Here is an 11,764-nt window from a genome sequence, read left to right as displayed (position 1 = left end):
AAATTTATATATTTTTCATTAAAAATAAAAAATAAGTTATAACCCGACATATCCAACTCAATTCAACCCGAATTTTAAGGGTTAAGTTGGAAACTTTATTTGGGTGGGTTGCCAATCAAACCAATCCAAATTTTAGATTGGTCCAAAAAATACCCTCAATTCAACCCAATCCATGTACATCCTACGCCTAACACACAAGAGATTTTATATTATTTTGTTTGGCTCATATTTATTTAAGTTAAATTATAAATTAGGTTGAGAAAATTAGATTTTTTTTTAAGAGCCAATGATAATAAATTACAAAGACATTGAGGCTAGATCCACTTCAACCAAGCTACAAAGTCAATTAGGAAAGTCACCCAATCAACAATGAGCCTCTGCCCTATTTGTAAAACAAGTTATACCACCAATTACCAAATTTTTAGATCGACAAATGTACAAACCTTAAAATTTCGAACTGCATTCCTCTTCATTGTCCAAAACTCACTCATATGATCTCGAAGCACTCAACCAATACCACCTTTACATCCTAAGAAGCATCACAAGACAAAGTCATCCACCAATCCGGGAGGGCAAACTCACACACCTCGTTTGCTATCAGTTGCCTCCTCCCTTCTCACTAAGTCTCGCCAACCCACAATCACTTGTGTCTCTATACTAGTTGTGCTCTAATACTCCAAGAGGAACCTCATGATCAAATTAGTCAGGATCCCCGATGTACCACCATTCTCTCAAAAGACATCACGATTACGCACCTCCCAAATGTGCTACAACACCACTAAGTATGTCACCACTTCATCTTCGTACCATGCTCTCGAATCCATCCAAAATGATCCAGCGATGACCATCTGTTCCTACAACACAAAACTGACATAAACATTAGATTGGCACGCGACATTTTCAAAAGAGAGTCAGAATTAGGGGTGGTCATTCAAATTGCAAAAATTGAACCGTTTCTAAGAACTGAACCGAAAACTTAGTGAAACCGAAACATATGGTTTGATCCGGTTTGAAGAAATTTTGAAATCGAATTAATTCGATTTGGTTCGGTTTCAATTTCGAAAATCAAATTTGAAACAGAACAGAATTGTGTTTAACTAATATATATATTTATATATTTATAAAAATAGTAAAACCAAATCATTTTTAATTTAAAGAACAAAACCGAATTTAAAACTGAACCGAACCGAACCGAACCGTTTTTTAATTAAAAAATATATAACATAGATTTTTTTTTTTTAAATGCCAAAACCTAATTTGTAACTATATGCGGTTCGATTCGGATCGATTTCACATATTAGAAAATTCGATTCTGTTCGGTTTGACCACCGAACCGAACCGTTTCCACCATTAGTTAGAATTTAGTCTTATGGTTTGATAAAAGTTTTATAAATAGTCAATACAGGACTCTTAGTCTTAATATCCTCTTAATACCATATGAAATCAACCTTTCTCCCATACATTGCAGAGGAGTCCAGCTACATGGTGTTGGCCCAAATAACATGTTGTGTTTGATTTAACTTTTCAAGTATTTAATTTTGAAAATAAGCTAATTTAGAAAAAAAAATGAAGTATTTTGACAACCACTTAAAATAGAATTTGAAACACTTTCAAACTATTTTAAACATTTTTTAATCAAAATATTGGTTAAATAAAAATGACTTTTCTTTAAAAAAAGAACATTTTTTCCTATATTTAATTCAAGCAAATCCTCAAGGTGAAAGGGTAAAATCAGTGGAGAAGATGACAACATTGAAATTGAAAAAACAAGTTTAATTTGCCACTTTAAGAATTTTGCTCTATTAGTAAATAATTAGGCTTATTTTGTTATTTGTTACCATTGTTCTTAGATATATATTACTTTTCTTGGATCAAGACTTAATATATTTATACAACACCTTTAATGTTCTACCAAAACTAATGATATAATTCTATAAGTCCGTCATCTTGTTAAAGACAAGTGAAAATAAAATGGCTCACTACAACAAAAATAGGTTTTCATAACTCTAAAAAATTGTCATGAAAAATTTATCATTAATTTCGAAAAATCTGTTTTTTCCTGTCAAATAGAGGTTTTCCACGTTTAATGACTATTATTTTCAGTCATAAGTTAATGATACGAAAAAATTGTCATAAATTTCGAAAAATTTAAAAAACTCTGTTTTTTTCCAAAAAATAAAAATACGTGATTTTGATTTTAATGACTATTTTTTCTCTCTCCTATCTATTTTTGTTAGTATGTCACTAAAAATCTATTTTATTGTATTGACTATATAATGCCATTGGTTGGAAACCAAATTTATAATACAACTTTAGCTAGTTTTAACTATAATTTAACTTTGTTTATCATATTTTACACGAACTTTTTAATATTTTACTAATTAGGATGATTTGAATTAACCAAGTCACAAACACTTTTACAATGTTTGGAGCTTATCATGTTCTTTCCTTTTAGATGTAGGGATCACTATTATTCTGATATTTTATTAAAATTTTATACATTAATATGCTGACGTTATTTTTTACTCATCTTAATCTATCTACTTTTGAGTATAGTCATTTAACCATACATTACATAATTAATTAGGGAAGGAAATGATCTACTTAACCAAGGATGATTTGCCAACAAGAGCGTAGCTCAACTGGCATAATATTCATTTTCCATCTGTACGAGACCTTTTGATTTTGTCCACTTTATGTCTAGAGTAAAGTAGATAATATTAGACCATTGTATAGATATCTTATTTTATATGATCGTTGAAACCTATGCAATACTTCCCCCTTCTTTTTTAGTTTTTTTTTGCATAAAAAATAAAGTAATTTGAATTAGACTATGCCTCTGTTTGAAATTGTTGTAGCTTCTAAAATAATTATTGTCATCTGTGCTTTTAGAAAAAACAGTTGTGAAAAAAAAAATAGTATTCAATAAATTTCATCTCAAACTTTAAAAAGTAGATTAGAGTGTTTAGTAAATAAATACAAAAGACATCTTATTTTAGATGTAATAACTAAAATAGACTTATAATCAATTTTTAAAAAATTTTAAATAATTGTTTGGCATGATAAATTTTGTTTCTAATCGATTAATTTTGAAATATTAAGGAAAATAGTTTTATTTAAAAAATAAATATGGTATACTCTTTTTTTTTTTTTTTTTAATGATGCACTTAACTCATGAAAAATAGAAAATATAATTGATTAGGTGAGAAATAGATAAATATATAAAATAAATCTTTGTTTCAAAATATAAAATTGAAAATTAAATATTAATTAAAAATTTTACTTGATTTTAGGAGAATCTAAAAAGAGTCAACATGAAATTAAAATGTATGTTAGAAGTGATTTTAACAAATTTAACTTAAATATGTTTTATCAAATGCAAAAAATAGTTAAGATTTTTTTTTTCTAATGACTTTTTGGCACAGCTAAGAAAATGTCAAACGTGCCTATCTAAATGGTTCTAAAGGGTAGGAGTGAATAGGGATGATCGAAAAACTGAGCTGAATGATCAAAACTAACCAAACGAAGGGTTGGAGGCTGGTTTTTTCAAAAAAACTAGTCGGGGATGGTTTTATTGAATTCTAGTTTTAAACCAACTCGACCCCGATCTGAAAATTTGACCAAACCGCCCGACCCCAATCAAATTAATTAAATATTATATAATTATTAGAATTTATTTTATAACATCTATAATTTATTAATAATAATATACTTTTATTATAAATAATAAATTCAAATATCTTAAAATATTTGTTGATGTTATTAAATATTAATATATCAAATCAAACTAAATAATCGTTATTACTTTTCACTTTTCCCAATTTCTCAACCTCGAAGTCCAAAGTCCAAAGGTCTTTCTTGTTTAGTTGTCTTTTCATTTTCTTCTTCTCTTCTTCTTCAATCTTCCTTTCTAGTTCTTCCTTCCTTGTTTGAATGTTTGATGTTCTTCTTCTTCACCTTCTTCACCTTCTTCAACAAGTGCACACATCTTCTTCTTCAATCTTCATAGGGCCTCCTCCCGCTCCAGACACGGACAGCAATCTTCATCGGCGCCTCCTCCGGCCACGCAGTTGCACACCACACGCCGTCAGGTGTCGGCCACACACATCAACTTTACTCCCATGGCAGCGGCAGCCACGATTTGTGTGTTTTTTTTTTTTTTTTTTTTTTTTTTTTTTTTTTTTTTTTGTAAGTTTTCATTTTTTTAATGTAGTTTTTTTTTAGTTTACATATTTTAATAATTGAAATATAATCCGCCTTTAATAGAATTTAAAAAGTTTTGATATATATATATATATTTATTGTAAGTTTTTGTTTGTTTTCCAATTTTTGATAATCTAAAGTGGGCACATGTATGTTTGTAACATTCAAGTGAATGTTAATAGATGAAATATAATCCGACCTTCAAGTTATAATTTAAAAAGTTTTCATTTTTTTTTTTTTTTGTAAGTTTTCAAAAAAAATTTTTCAATTTTTACTTTAATTTTTGGTAATCTAATAGTTGACACATATATGTTTGTAACAATCAAGTGAATGTTAATAGTTGAAATATAATCCAACATTTCAATTAGAATTTAAAAAGTTATGACTTTTTTTTTTCTTTCCAATTTTTACTTTAATTTTTTATAATCTAATAGTGGACACATGTATGTTTGTAATATTCAACTGAAAGTTAATAGTTGAAATATAATCCGACCTTCAAGTTAGAACTTAAAAAGTTTATATTATGATTTTTTTGTAGGTTGAATATGGAAAAAGAAAAGAAAAAACCTATCAATGCAACGAAAAAGATAGACGATGAGACGATCGTCAATGTTGATGGAGATGAAGAAGTCACTGAGAATCCAACAAAAAGGCGTAAGAACAATAAAACATTCATAGTTTGGGAATATTTTGAGCGTTTGAAGGGTAATCCTAATAATCCTTATGCTAGGTACAAATATTGTGGAGTTACTTATGCATGTCATTCAAAGCGTAATAGTAATGGGATGATGGAAAATCACTTAGATATTTGTAAGAAATCCCCATACCAAAGGAAGAAAGATCCGACACAAAATACCTTACCTTTCAAACCTAAAAGAAGAAGGTGTTGGGGATGGTCCTTCAGAACTTGTATGTGAATCATTTAGTTAGAAAGTTGTTGTGAAGCTTTGGCTAAAATGATAATCGTAGATGAATTATCTTTCAAGTTTGTAGAGAAGAAAGGTTTTAAGGGATTTATCAGTAAATTAACATGTTCCCAGCAACCTAAGTTTGTCATTCCATCTCGATTCACCATGGCTAGGGATATCCTGAAGATGTATGTTAATGAAAAATAGATATTGAAAGACATATTTATAAAAATGAAATATAACTGTTGAAACTGGAGCTATGCATGGAAGATGAAATGGAAGTGGTAATGGAAAAGGATTGGGGCTACACATGTGGATTTCGAATTGCTGAGACTATAAATTTTGATAGGGAGTCAGAGATTGATGTATATTTATTGGAATCCCTCGTGGAGTGTGCTAATAGTAGTTTCGACATTCTTCATTGGTGGAAGCAGAATGAGCATCGATTTATGGTTCTTAGTCGTATTAGTAGAGATATTTTGGCCATTTCAATATCTATTGCAGCATTTAAGTCAGCTTTTAGTATTAGAGGATGTGTGGTTAATTTAAATTGTTGCTCAATGGCTCCAAGAGTGGTGGAAGCTCTTATATGCACTCAAAATTGGTTAAATTCAAACCCAATCAATCTTGACCTTCAAAATCAAGACATGGAAGAAGATTTAAGGTTTGAAGAAAGTATTCAAAATATTTTTTAATTCTTTGATTTTAATTTTTAATTTTCAATTCTTCTTTTTTTATTTCTAATTGTATGTTTTATAGGATTTCGAGCTGTCATGGATGGAGAAAAAGACGTCGACAAGTTGAAAGAGAGATACTTTACCTAATTACGTTTGAATTTGGATGAATTAAGTTTATTTGTTTTGGAACTTTTAAATTCAGTTTTATTGTATGGATAATGGATTGTGCATTGTTATCGGGATATTGATTGGATAGTATTATAACGTCAATGGATACAATAGTGGACTGGATATCACTTACTAATTTTGTATTGAATAGTGGACACTACTTGATACTCAATAATTTTCTATTATTATTAATTATAAATTATGTTGAGATTTTGTAATTTACATGACTAATTTATTATGTATTATTTAATGGATATTTGTATATATTAAAATAATTGGAACATGAAAATTATGAGTAGAGTGAAAAAAAAAAGGAAAAAAAGATAATGAAACAAAAAATGGAAAAAAAAATAAGAATATAGAAAAAAAAAGTTGGTCGGTTAAACCTACCAGACTGGTTGGTTTATACAACCAAAATAAAGTGTGCGATTTTGAGACTTTTCAAACCGAATATGGCGGTTTCGACGATGATTTTCATGGAAAACCAATCCGTTTTACCGACACTCACCCTTACTAAAAGACATAAGTCAAGAACTTCATGCGTTCCTATTATATTTAATCGAAGGGATCCAATCCCTTAAAATATTAAAGCTCAAGAGTGCATTTTGTCCTACAATTTTTATTCAATTATTTTTTTTTAACAAAATCATTATTATTATTATTTTTTGTGTACGCAACGGTGACAATAAATTTTAGAGAACGAGTTATATGCTTAACCTTCATTTTTGTATTTGTACTCTTAGCGCTAATTTAGTAATTTTAGATTAAAATTTATAAATTATTCTTGAACTTTGTATTTTGTTTCAAAATCACTTCAAAAGTTTCATTAATACTTTAAAACTAGAAAACAAAATTAAAAATTTTCTTATGGTTAGTTTTTTTACGAAAACCCCTAATTTCAAAATTTTTCATACGTACCCTCCAACTTTCAAGAAGAGTTGAAAAATATAATACCTCATTTCAAAAACACCATTGAACTATCAAATGTTGCATCAAAACCATTAACTTTTGAGACAATAAAAAGTTTTTTTTTTTTTTTTTATAAAAAAAATGCTTGTCATTAGTATATGAACGTAAACTCTTCATCTATACTCCAATCACACCTCCCTCTTTAATTCTCTCTCCTCTACTTCAATCTATGGTCTAACACTTTCTCGTTCCTCATCTTTTCCTCCTCATTTCTTTCAATACATTCTTAATCTCTTTCTTTCATTCCTCAATCTCTAAAACTTCCTCCATTTTTCTACTATTTTCCTATCTTCTTAAATGTTAGCACTCTAAATGAGGAGCTCTCTTATTTCCGAGCAAGCATAAACATAAGTATAAGAAACTTTAATGCCCAAAGAGTTGAGTTCTTTAAAGTTATATTGAGTTAGGAAAAAACCAACTTTAAAATAACTCATATAGATACTAATTTTTTTTTTCGTATAGATACTCTTGTTTTCTCCCATTTATCCAATTCTTACATCAATTTTCTCAGCAATCAAACAAGAACCAAAAAGTTAAAATATAGATCTCACAAAATTCTTTAAAGACCGAAAACTCAAAAGCTCCCTTCAAAACATAGCAAAATGACAATTTCAAAAACACTCTAAATGAGGAGCTCTCTCATTTCCAAGCAAGCTTAAACATAAATATAAGAAACTTCAATGTCCAAAGAGTAGGTTCTTTAAAGTTATAATTGAGTTGGGAAAAACCAACTTTAAAATAACTCATATAGATACCTTTAATTTTTTTTTCCGTATAGATACTCTCGTTTTCTCCCATTTATCCAATTCTTACATCAATTTTCTCAACAATCAAACAAGAACCAAAACTTAAGTTAAAATATAGATTTCACAAAATTCTTCAAAGACTGAAAACTCGAAATCTTCCCTTAAAACATAGCAAATTGACAATTTCAACAACAAAAAATAATTTTCATGACTCAAAAAAAATTGTCACAAGCACATTTTTTTACTCTTGTTTTAATCTTGGAATCGCTCGTCATGGAAAGTGTATCAAAAACAAAAATGGATGATAAAGAAATATCATATTCTAACATAGGGGGCCTTCTTATCCAACAACAATAAAAAATAACTAAATTGAAATTAAAAAAGGGTCAACAGAATTTCCATTGCTTACAAAATTGGTAACACACATGTTTTCTTTTTATCAAAGTATTAATATAATATTAAATTTACCGTCAACTTAAATGGATAAAAGTCGGAGGGAGTGAAAAAGATAAAATATAAGGACAAAAGGATGTTAGATGATATAAGATTAAATTTACCTTTACCCATTAACTTAAATTTTTGGATCAATTGGTAATTTAAGATAACATTAGAGTATAGATTAAAACGAAAAAAAGTAAAATGTCTAAAATATAGTTATAAAAAAAATAATGGTGGGATTATTATAAGTAGAGTAAATTTATTTTAAAAAATGATGTAGTCTTTATATATAGAGTAATTATTTTAAATGATAAAACTGCTGAAACTATTTTTCATATATAGAAGAATGTCACTATCTATCAGTGATATATAAATACTGATAAACATCTATCAATGTCAACTAGCACTGATAGATGTCAGTTATAAATTGGTTCATTATATCTAGAGAGGGAGGGAGTTAAATTTATGCAAATTTTCAAAATCAATATGGTGAACTTGACCATTTTAAATATATGAAAATTTTCTTGTCATTATTGATGTATAATAAATTAACATGGTCAACTAATGGGAAACATCTTTTAACTTGAAAGTGTCATTATTGATGTCTATCAGTGATATATAGATATTGATAAACCTATCCGTGTCAAATAGCATTGGTAGATGTCAGTTATAAGTTGGATCATTATATATATATAGTTAAATTTAAATTAAATTTTATGCAAATTTTCAAAATCAATGTGGAGAACTTGACCTTTTTAAATATATGCAATTTTTCTCATTTTTATTGATATATAATAAATTAACGTGGTTAACTAATGGGAAACATTTTTGAACTTGAAAGTATAAAAGTGCAAGGTATCTTTAAAATCAAATGGTCAAATAAAAGTTAAATGATGTAAATCAAGACAACTCTAGCATCAAAATAATATGAAATCAAAGCACCACTGGTATCAAAATGATAAGAAACATCCAAGCATTGGATCTAGAACCATGTTGAACTACAAGACCAAAAGAACTTATCCCCAACCCCGAAACCATTTTGTTCTCAACCCCTAAAGTATGCTAGATTACAGGTTATTCAAATGATCTAACTACCTCAATGATCAGACAAAACTTGAAACTTTCATCAACTTCTAGTATTCAAAACACTCCACAACAAGATAGATGAATCCTCACTTGAATTTTCTGAATTACTACATTTCCAAAACCCACCATATCTATCATAAGAAAACACAAGACATAAAACTTAAAAGCTTTATAAGGTTTAAAACCCAAAATACTACATTTTCAAAACCCTCTCATATCTAATAAGCACAACTTACATAGCTTTATATTGCCTTGAAACAAGACCCTAGATATTTTATGAGGCATCTAAGGGTTGTAACTATCACAATTTATGACCATAATAAGTCATTATGTAAACATAACCTACAAAATATATGAAAAGTTTTCAGGCTAAAAATACATTTAATGGACTCCATGAATCCAAAATTCTTTGTTTTTAATCAGCCAAACATTAATTTGTGACCATCCAAGAGTCATGAAGCCACCACTCGAAGTCTATGTTCCTAATATGAAACTTGATTCTTCTTCAATTTCATTTGACTTCACTCAACCAATTTCTTTTGATTGAAAATTTTGGACAAGTAGGATTCATTATTAACATCTTTTCTGATGTTTATATGACATGATTGAGATTCCTCCATTCGTATCATTATCACAATGTGGATTCTAATATTACTATTTAAAAGTATCTCCTTTCATATTCCGTTGTGCACTGGTTGCTACTGAGTTGGGGTTCTTGTTGAGTTGAGCATGTCTTCATTTGTAGAAGACGATGATGCATTTTGGTCTACAAACTTTCTTGGTTGGTTGTCATTTTCTTTGAACGAGGACAACCTTATCTTATGCTTAGTTATTTGATTTGAGGTTTCTATATGTCATTATTTCATTTTTTAAAAAAGTGTTTTTTTTCCTATTAATTTCTTTTTTTTTTTTCATTTTTTTTATTTTTTACAATATGATAGGGTGGATAATTAAACTTCTAACTTCGGGATTGATTATACAAGCTTTATGTCAAGTTGAGCTACTCTTCTGTTAGCTTCTTTCATACTAGTTAAATATAACAACAGAAACGTTATTTTGGAGAGAAAATGGAAGAGGAGAAAAAGGAGTGAATTAGGTGAATAAAATAGATTGGTTTTCTTAAAAAGAGAGGAAAGAACCATTGTAAAGGAGGAGAGAGTTATATTAAATATATTAAATTTTCATGTAAGCTATAAGTTATAATACTATAGTAATGACAAATTTCGATGGTGGAATTAAGTCTCTTTTATTATTTATTTTTATTTTTTAATTTTGTTCAGGCTATTTTGGAGATCTGCTTTTCTTGAATGGATGCACCCGTAAGATATTCTAAATGGTTACAGCCTACTATCATATAAATGGTTGTGATTCCTTGCATACTATTATCGACAATGGCGCCATCAATCCATCAATTTATTTTTTTTTCTAAAAAATGACATAAATTAAACTAAAAAAACAAAAACAATATAAATTAAAATAGATGTTAATTATTAGCCAAATTTCAAAAACAAAAACAAATTTTTAAAAATTACTTTTTTTAGTTTTCAAAATTTGACTTGATTTTTAAATCGTTGATAAAATGTAGATAACAAAGGAAGGAATTTGGAGGTGGACGTAATATTATAGGCTTAAATTTTCAAAAACTAAAAATAAAAAATAAATGATTACCAAACGGGGCCAAAATTTTTTTGTCCTGTAATTCAACTTATTAAAGACATTTATAGGTGAGTATAACTAGATTTATACCTAAGAGGGTGTTTAGCTCACTAACATGAGTTGAGTCGAGTTGGTATAATATGTCCTCATGGTTTGGCCCACCAACATTAAATATTGATGGAGTTGTATTTTCAAGAACTAACTCTGGGCTCCGACAACCACATCCGATGAAAACACCGATGGCCAACTTCGGTCTCCGACAAAAATTCCGACGATGAAATCTGGACTCCGACAACCACCTTTGATGATAGCTTCCCAACTAACTCCGAGCTCCGACAACCTTCACGCGACCAACTTCGACAACCAATTCTGGCCTTCGACAACCATCTCCGATGACTTAACTCCGACGACCACCTTTGTGCTACCAACTCCGACGACCAATTGGCTCCAACAACAAACTCCAATGTCCAACTCCGATAACCACCTTCGTAGGCTTTGACAACAACCTCCGACTATAAACTCTGATGAAAATCACATTCGATGATCACCTTTGAGCGAGCAACTCTGACGACCAACTCGAGGCTTTGACAACCACTTTCGATGACAAACTCTGATAACCAACTCTAATACCACCTTCATGCAACTAACTTCGAACTCTGACAATCACCTCTGATTACAATATCTAGCGAAAATCATCTTCGATGATCAACAAGAATTAAAGTATGTTGAAAGGTTGTTGATTATATAAAAAATATTATTTTGTCTACATTAAGTGTAATATCTATACGTAATGAATTCACATATCAAATGAGTGTTAAAAATATTTAGACGAAAAGTATGTAAATACAACAAAAAAAACCACAAAATGAAAATTTTTTTCTAGAACATTTTCCAGCAAGAATTAGTGAAAAGT

Source organism: Benincasa hispida, chromosome 5 (genome assembly GCF_027475165.1).
Source record: "Benincasa hispida cultivar pf3 chromosome 5, pf3_genome.v1.1, whole genome shotgun sequence".
NCBI classification, from domain to species: Eukaryota; Viridiplantae; Streptophyta; class Magnoliopsida; order Cucurbitales; family Cucurbitaceae; genus Benincasa; species Benincasa hispida.
This window is presented reverse-complemented; position numbering follows the sequence as displayed.